Source organism: Mauremys reevesii, linkage group 6 (genome assembly GCF_016161935.1).
Source record: "Mauremys reevesii isolate NIE-2019 linkage group 6, ASM1616193v1, whole genome shotgun sequence".
NCBI classification, from domain to species: domain Eukaryota; kingdom Metazoa; phylum Chordata; order Testudines; family Geoemydidae; genus Mauremys; species Mauremys reevesii.
The window spans coordinates 75,461,510-75,471,261 of record NC_052628.1 but is presented as its reverse complement, the minus strand read 5'-3'; positions in this window follow the sequence as shown (position 1 = coordinate 75,471,261).

Here is a 9,752-nt window from a genome sequence, read left to right as displayed (position 1 = left end):
AAAACTAGCTGTGAAAGAACTCAAATGTGAAGTTGCGGAAGTATTAACTAAGGTTTGTAACCTGTCCTTTAAATCGGCTTCGGTACCCAATGACTGGAAGTTAGCTAATGTGACGCCAATATTTAAAAAGGGCTCTAGGGGTGATCCCGGCAATTACAGACCGGTAAGTCTAACGTCGGTACCGGGCAAATTAGTTGAAACAATAGTTAAGAATAAAATTGTCAGACACATAGAAAAACAGAAACTGTTGAGCAATAGTCAACATGGTTTCTGTAAAAGGAAATCGTGTCTTACTAATCTATTAGAGTTCTTTGAAGGGGTCAACAAACATGTGGACAAGGGGGATCCGGTGGACATAGTGTACTTAGATTTCCAGAAAGCCTTTGACAAGGTCCCTCACCAAAGGCTCTTACGTAAATTAAGCTGTCACGGGATAAAAGGGAAGGTCCTTTCATGGATTGAGAACTGGTTAAAGGACAGGGAACAAAGGGTAGGAATTAATGGTAAATTCTCAGAATGGAGAGGGGTAACTAGTGGTGTTCCCCAAGGGTCAGTCCTCGGACCAATCCTATTCAATTTATTCATAAATGATCTGGAGAAAGGGGTAAACAGTGAGGTGGCAAAGTTTGCAGATGATACTAAACTACTCAAGATAGTTAAGACCAAAGCAGATTGTGAAGAACTTCAAAAAGATCTCACAAAACTAAGTGATTGGGCAACAAAATGGCAAATGAAATTTAATGTGGATAAATGTAAAGTAATGCACATTGGAAAAAATAACCCCAACTATACATACAACATGATGGGGGCTAATTGAGCTACAACGAGTCAGGAAAAAGATCTTGGAGTCATTGTGGATAGTTCTCTGAAGATGTCCATGCAGTGTGCAGAGGCGGTCAAAAAAGCAAACAGGATGTTAGGAATCATTAAAAAGGGGATAAAAAATAAGACTGAGACTATATTATTGCCCTTATATAAATCCATGGTACACCCACATCTCGAATACTGTGTACAGATGTGGTCTCCTCACCTCAAAAAAGATATTCTAGCATTAGAAAAGGTTCAGAAAAGGGCAACTAAAATGATTAGGGGTTTGGAGAGGGTCCCATACGAGGAAAGATTAAAGAGGCTAGGACTCTTCAGCTTGGAAAAGACGGGGAATATGATAGAGGTATATAAAATCATGAGTGATGTTGAGAAAGTGGATAAGGAAAAGTTATTTACTTATTCCCATAATACAAGAACTAGGGGGTCACCAAATGAAATTAATAGGCAGCAGGTTTAAAACAAATAAAAGGAAGTTCTTCTTCACGCAGCGCACAGTCAACTTGTGGAACTCCTTACCTGAGGAGGTTGTGAAGGCTAGGACTATAACAATGTTTAAAAGGGGACTGGATAAATTCATGGTAGCTAAGTCCATAAATGGCTATTAGCTAGGATGGGTAAGAATGGTGTCCCTAGCCTCTGTTCGTCAGAGGATGGAGATGGATGGCAGGAGAGAGATCACTTGATCATTGCCTGTTAGGTTCACTCCCTCTGGGGCACCTGGCATTGGCCACTGTCGGTAGACAGATACTGGGCTAGATGGACCTTTGGTCTGACCCGGTACGGCCATTCTTATGTTCTTATGTTCTCTATGGGCTACAATACTTAAGGTCCAAATCCTGAAGTTCTAGTTCAGCTTTTACTTAGGTTCTGGCCCTGCAATAAGGGCAGAACCCTGTGTTTGTGTGGTGCTTGTTGCAGAATAGGGGCCTTAGGCTCAGATCCACAAAGGTTCTTAGATACCTAAACCACAGATTTATGTGCCTATGTCTCAATTTTAGGCTTCACTGCAATTCACAAAACTTGCACTCCCTGTACGTGCCTAAACTCGCTTGGCTCCTAAATTTTCAAGGTAAACATTCCCTTGGTGCCTAAGATTCTGCCTCTGGGTATGCACATTGTTCTATCTCCCTTCTAAACCCAGCACAATCCACAAACTGGGGGGAAATGGGCATTCCTCCCATATCTTCCCTGCAGGGCCCGATCTGGAATGCATGCTCTGAGCACACCTCATGGATTTGGCCCTATTCAGAGTCTAAGCAAGGGACCGAAGGGGGCCAACCTTATAACTTTTAGCTCACTGGTTAGAGCACTTAACAGGGAGACCCATGTTAGTTCCAGTGTCTGCCTAAAGGTGGAGAAAGGATTTGAACAGTGATCTCCCACACCTCTCAGAAGAGTGCGCCCATCACTACAGGAGTATTTTGATGTGTTGATGTCTCTCAATCTCTCCTGTTTAAACTTTAGGGTGAGAGAGAGAATGTCATAAGAATGGCCATACTGGATCAGACCAATAGTCCATCTAGCCCAGTATCCTGTGTTCTGACAGTGGCTGGTGCCAGATACTTCAGAGAGAAAGAACAGAGCAGGACAATTATTGCGTAATCCATCCCCTATCATCCAGTCCCAGCTTCTGGTAGTCAGAGCCTTAGGCACACCCAGAGCATCCTTGACCATCTTGGGTAATAGCCATTAGTGGACCTATCCTCCATGAACTTAACTAATTCTTATACTTCTAGTATAAGAAAATCCTAATTGTCCTCTTATTGGCAATATCAGAAGAGTAGCCAAAGGTGGTTGTTAAGCTACCTGGTATGTGGTATTAACTATACACTATAGTTCCTCCAAATCAGCAGAGCTGGCCTTACCGTGAGATGATCTGAGGCAGCCACCATTAGGACCCAGAGTGTAGAAAATTGTGTCTGCTACTGGTGCATATGTATTCTCTCTGCTCTAGATGCACAGAGATGGTGGAGTGCTGTGCTGGAGGAAGGAGAGCACAAGAGACATAACAGGCAGGCAGGAGAAAAGGTGAGAGGGAATAACAGAAAGCAGCAGGAGCTGCAGGGAGAGAGAGGAGGAGGAGGCTCTTATGTACCTCTCTAGCACCCCCGGGAGCCTGGACTGATTAACACCAGCTTCTCAGGGAACTTCCTGTTTCCTGCTGCTTACTGAACCCACTTGAGGAGAACAGGCAGTCAACTGAAGTAGTAGAAGCCAGTTAGGCCCTTAAGACTCTGATATCTCCCCTCACTCAGGCCCTGCTACCATCCTGCTTATTTGTCCCCTTCAACTGAGTGTTGAGAGCTACTAAAGCTGGCACAGAACAGCAGTCATGAGTGAAAGAAGAAAACGCCCTTCTGGGGCAGCATTCAGAAAAAGAAAAAGCAAAGGAAGCTTTTCTATCTAAGCAGGAAGGCGCTCTCCTTAGATACATAGACACAAATGTTCATGGTGAGCCTTCCGGCCCCAGTGAGGATGTGAGTGGTGAGGAGATGCCTGATCTTCCAGTTAGTCAGAGTGCAGGTGACCTGGCAGCTACTGCAGCATCCATATCTCCATCTCAAATGGATGTAACCATGCACATTCCTGAAGAAAAGTGTAGATCAGAGAAGAATGTGGTGGAGGTGCAAGAAACAGCTGCTGCTGAGTTTAGTTCCTTAAGTCTAGATGATCCAGGACTGTGGACCCACTTGAGCAGTAGCCTGAGGGACTTCCTTGTACTGCATGGGCCACAGCAAGTGAAAAACTTCATGTTCCCCAAAGACAATGAAAATAGAAGTTTCCATCCAACACATTAATCCCCAATGGTGACAAAGTGGAGAGGCCATGGCTTATGTACTCAAAAACCCAGAATGCTGCATACTGTTTTTGTTGCAAACTCTTCTAGTTTAGTATTCCAGCCACATTGGGATGTACAGGAACAAAGGACTGGAAAATCTGGCTAGAAATCTGGCATGCCATGAGAAGGCAGCAAATCACCAGAGAGCATTCCATAGGTGGAAAGGGCTTGAGATGAGACTAAAGTTAAAGGCCACCATAGATGATCAGCATCAAGAGAAGATTGTATCAGAGTCTCTTTACTGGCAAAATGTTCTGAAAAGGCTCATGGCCATTGTGAGAATGCTTGCTACCCAAAAACTAGAACTGTGTGGCACTTCAGATCAGCTGTATGTGCCAAACAATGGAAACTTCCTTAAAATTGTGGAGCTGATGACTGAGTTTGATGCTGTACTCCAGGAGTATCTAAGAAGAGTCACCACCCAAGAAATGTATACACACCACTACCTTGGAAGAACAATTCAAAATGAGATCATACAGTTACTGGCAACAAAAGTCAAACAGAAGATTGTGGTAGATCTGAAGTCAGCAAGATATTACTCTGTTATTCTGGACTGCAAACCTGACATCAGCCATACAGAACAAATTACTTTAATGGTATGTTTTGTAACAACAACAGAACCTAGTGAAAATGTCCCCGCAATGGTGACTGTCAGAGAGCATTTTCTAGAATTTATTGACATTGATGATACTACAGGAGCTGGTATGACAAATGTGCTTCTTAAAAAGCTGGAAGATATGGGAATTGCCATAGCTGACACGAGAGGTCCGGGCTATGATAATAGTGCCAAAATGAGAGTAAAGAACAGAGGAGTGCAGACACAGATCCGAGAGTTAAACCCTCAAGCTTTTTTTGTCCCATGCAATTCTCATTCATTGAACTTGGTGGTCAGTGATGCAGCATCAGCTTATAGTGAGGCTGCTGAATTTTTTAATATAATTCAAAGCATCTATGTATTCTTCTCTGCATCAACTCATCAATGGCAAATTTTGAAGCAACATCTGGGAATATTCTCTCTGACACTGAAACCACTGAGTGCCACACGATGGGAAAGTCGAGCGGAGGCGATAAAGCCTATCAAACACCAAATTGGGAAGATAGATGTTGCCATAGTTGCCCTTATGGAGGATAATGCTATGACAGGAACTGTTTGTGGGAGAACAGTGGCAGAGGGAAATGGAATCACCAGAAACATACATAACTTAAAATTTCTGTGTGGCTTAGTGTTGTGGCATGACATACTGTTTGAAATAAATGTTGTAAGCAAGAGACTCTCACGTGTTGACCTTGATATATCTGGAGCAATGGAACAACTGGACAAAGCAAAGTCATACCTACAGTCTTACCGGTCAGATGAGGGATTTCAAAACGTTCTGAAGAATGCACAGAAGTTGGCAGAGGAACTTCACACTGAAGCTATTTTCCCACTCATTCAAGAATACAAGAGTCACCGAAAAAGAAGACATTTTGATTATGAGGCAAGGGTATAATCCCATGAGAGACCCCAAACAACAATTCAAAGTTGAATTCTTTAACCAGGTGCTAGATTGTGCAATACAGTCAGTTGAAGAACGTTTCATGCAGCTCAAGGAACACAGCAGTATATTTGGGATGTTGTATGATATTTCAAAACTCCTCACTACACCTGAAGAAGACCTACGCCAGCAATGTAGGGCACTAGAGACAGTGTTGACACATGATGACATGTGCAATATTGATGTGAGTGATTTAGGTGATGAACTAAAAGCCCTTTCAAGATACATTTCAGTAGGATCAACTCCAAAGACGGTTCTGGAATATATGTGCACAAATAAGATGACCACTCTCTTTCCAAATGCTTTTGTTGCTCTGCGCATACTTCTAACACTTCCTGTAACAGTTGCTAGTGGAGAACACAGCTTCTCCAAGCTGAAGTTAATAAAAACACATCTACACTCCACAATGACACAGGAGAGGCTGGTTGGCCTTGCAGCCATCTCAATAGCATATGAGCTGGCCTAGACTGTGGACCTTCAGGAAGCAGTTCAAATCTTTGCCACCAAAAAGGCATGGAAAGCACCACTTTGATTATTCAAAGAGATAAAAATGCCAGTGTTTACTATTCAAACAAGAAAAATTACATTTGCTGTTCAGGCGTTTGAAAGTTAAATGTTACTTAAAATTTTTGAACAAGGCATTTTAAGTTGTTAGTTCTGCTTTATTGGGGTAGGTAGCAGAGCAGTACCATGAGAGGAGTAGAACAGGAAGAAGGCAGAATTGAGACCTTTCAAAGTTTTGGCCCAAGCGAGGGGGCATGAGGGTATCATTTGAGCTCCCCACCTCAGGTGCCAAAATGTTGTGGGCCAGCCATGCAAATCAGGATTGATACAGATTGGCAGGCTAGTGTGGACAAGTTGTGTGCTGCATGTGCTATATCTGTTCCATGGGTTGATGATTTCAAGCCCCAAGTCTGGAAATCTAGCACATTTCACACTTAAATTCACTTCAAGATATAAAGAACTCTAACAGTAAACTTTTAACATAGTTCTAAGGAGCAGATGGAAAAATAAGGAAGATGGAAAAGGAAGACATTCAGAGGGTGGAGTCTTTCAGTTCTCAAATGTGGGACACAATAAGACTGTCTTATGTACTTATTAAGTGTGTCCCCACCATTACCACAGTATCTGAGTACTGCACAATCTTTAATATATTTATCCTCACACCCCTGTGAGATAGGGAAGTACTATTATCCTCATATGCAGATAAACTGAAGTTCAGAGAGGCTAAGTAACTTGCCTATGGTCACACAAGCTATCTGTGCCAGATGAGGGACTTAAACCCAGGTCTTTTAACTCTTAGGCTAGTGTCCAAACCACTGGACAATCCCACCTCTCTCAGAAGCACTCCAAAGCCAAAATGCAAAGCAACCTTATAGACACTGTGGATTTAAGGTCACTGTGAAACATACAAATGAGGGCATATTTCTGAAAAGACAAGGTCTGGGCAAGATTTTCAAAATGCATTAGTAAATATCCCCTTTCAAAATTCTTCATGTGGGATCTGTCGCACACTCTTTATACACTAGGTTTAGAACTTCAGTGTTCAATATTGAGAGAAAACCTGTGTCTTTCTAGTGACAAACCTACATATAGCAGTATATCTCTCTAGTGTCTTTTTATTGTCCCTTTGAGAGGTGTCAGAGTCAGAACTTCTGAACATGAACTCTCTGAAGTTTCAGAAGGGTCATTTGAGTTCATAATCTCTGTGAGGCTTCTTGTCAATTTCAAACACAGATGCCTGGGATCCTTTTCTTTCTTGGGGTTCATTGTGTCAGGGAATGGTAGGCCACAGCAGTTATGGCCACAAAGCTCTCTTAATTAAGTGAATCAGGTACTGTTCTAAAAGCATGTCCTTGCCTGAGTCACCTCTGGAGCTGCTGAAGTTCCAACTGCATCAGAAGCTGCATAACTTACAGCTAACTGGAACCTGCTTGATCTTAGGTATTAAATTAACCTTAGGAATAAAGCTTGTATTAAGAGTTACAACTACAGGGAGACTGACTGACTGACTCAAGAAGTTAGGGGATACAGGGCTTCTTACCTCTGGGTCACTAGTTCAAGCCCAGCCCAGGTTAGTAGTGATTGAAACTTGTTATCTAACAGGTCTTGTGGTGACCTCTGTGAAAGGAATTGATAGTCTCATTCTAGTACCAGCTTGCATCCTTCTTGGTAGTTTTAGCAGAGTGGACAATGATTGAATAGCCATGGAGACTGAACTACTTTATAATCTATAGAGACCTCCAGGTCAAAGTTGTGAAGGCACTCTGTCAGGAAAGGTGAGGAAGCTCTAACTGCTTGTTGTGTGGACAGATGAAAGACTTCATCTCCTAGTGAGGAAAATTAGGTAACTTTCAGAACCACTGATTTTACTTTTTAACCCAAGTGCCTACAACATCCAAGAATATTCTTCAGATACACCAAATAGATCCCATTCCTTCCACCACTGAAGTCAACAGCACATTTTGCTGTGAAACTGAATATGTAGCATTTTGTTTGTTTTTGGAAGGGTGTTTTCTGGACTTGTCAATAGAATGCACTTTGAATTTGGCTGCCTTTTAATAAAATGGTTGATTACTTTTCCTTTGCAATTCTCTTTTATCACATTCAGGCAGAATTTTTCATTGCATATGATCACTGTTATGGAATAATAAATAATAATAATACTTAATTATAGAGCACTTTTCTTTGGTAGATCTCAAAGCACTTACAAAGGTGGTCAGTGTCAGTTAAATTTTACAGATGGGGAAACTGAGGCAAAGAGTGATGTAATAACTTACCCAAGGCCACCCAGCAGGCCAACAGTAGACCCAGAAACAGAATACAAGTTTCCTGAGTCCCAGTCCAGTGCTCTGTCCACTAGGAATGAACTTCTCATTTGATTAATATAACACGTATACATTCCACTGGTTATCAAGCTAAGTCTATATATAGTAACATAACAACAAAAAGATGTCCCTTTGTTTTGATTGTAGACTCAAATTCTGTTGTGGCTTTATTTTTTTTTTTTACTAGGTCTTTATATCTTTCTTTTCCTCTCAGTAAGTCTACTTTTAAATGCTTTATTACAAATATAATTCCAAAATACTCTGCATTTGAGACTGTAACTTTTTCTTGCAGGGGCATAATAAATTAAAATGATCATTATTGTTATTAATATTACTGCTAATCAATATATATAATATGTAGTATATAATATAGTAGTATATATATACATAAATAAGCAAGTATTTTCCCTAATTCATATTATGATTATATATATATATATATATATATATATATAATACTTGCGTACAGCTTTTAGATCCTGATACTGCAAATACCTATGCACATGCTTAACTTTAAGCATGTGAGTAGTCCCATTGAAGTAAATAGGATTTATTCATAAGCTTAAAGTTAAGCATGTGCGTAAGTGCTTGCAGGATCGGTGCTTTAGTATCCACTTTAAATTATATATTTTTTGGTTATTCAAAACATGTTGCATTCCTGAAAACATATGGTAGTTATCTAGTGGCCATTGAAAGTCATCTAAATTCCCATAAGCATTAAATGTGAACTGCAATTTAAAGGGAGAAGATACAAGTATCATGAGTGCTATAACTGAAAGCAATTAGATAAACAAACACTACCAAAATACTGGGTGTTTTCTTTGACAGACCCTGTTCACTCAAACACTTGTGCATATGCTTTACTTTAAGCATGTGAATAGTCTCACATTGAAGAGGGTGAATTCAGAGGGAGTACTCATGCTCAAAATTAAGCATTTATGTAAGTGTGCAGAATTGGTACCTTAGTCATTTCCTCCTGTTGTTTGTGCTAGTTTTTACAAAAGAGGGGAAGAACATTTTTAAAAATAGGAAAAGGCAATTGTAAAACCACAAACTTTGGCATGTGTGGTGCAAAATGGCAGGTGTAGTACTTGAAACCAGTTTTAACTTATTTTGTGAGATTTGAACTGAGTTCTGGATTAATGTATTTCTTTAAGCAAATAACATAAGAATATGTGCTTTTGTCCTCTATCACTCTTTTATATTGTATAAACATAGCTGCAGTTTTAATGCTTTCAAGTCCTGTGTGTTTTGAGTGTTTTTTCTACATTATGAATATCAAGTCCTGACTTCTTTCTTTTTACTGGAGGACTTTGACAACTTTGGTGGAGGACTCTGAGGATGAAAGCTAAATTACAGTTCTTCCACTTGACCTACCATTAGAAGTGGTGGGGATATTGGTCCTGATTCTCTACTGTTTTGCACCTCCTGTCACTTTCATCTGTGCAAAGTCAGTGCAAACTGAGTGTAAAATGAGAAAAGGAATATTTTACACCTGTTTTGCATGGGTGTAAATGACTACACAAAGTGCAAGGTAATGGGGAATTAGGACCATAAGGATTCAGGCAATCTGGAATCAACCTGTGCAGTGAGGGTGAGGGCATAACAAGCAGTAACTGCAAAGGTATCAGTGAGTTACTTTTACAGACTTGTCCCCTACACATAGGTGCTGGAACTAGGGGTGCCTCTGGCTTGAGGTCGTATTAACAACCCAAATACCTG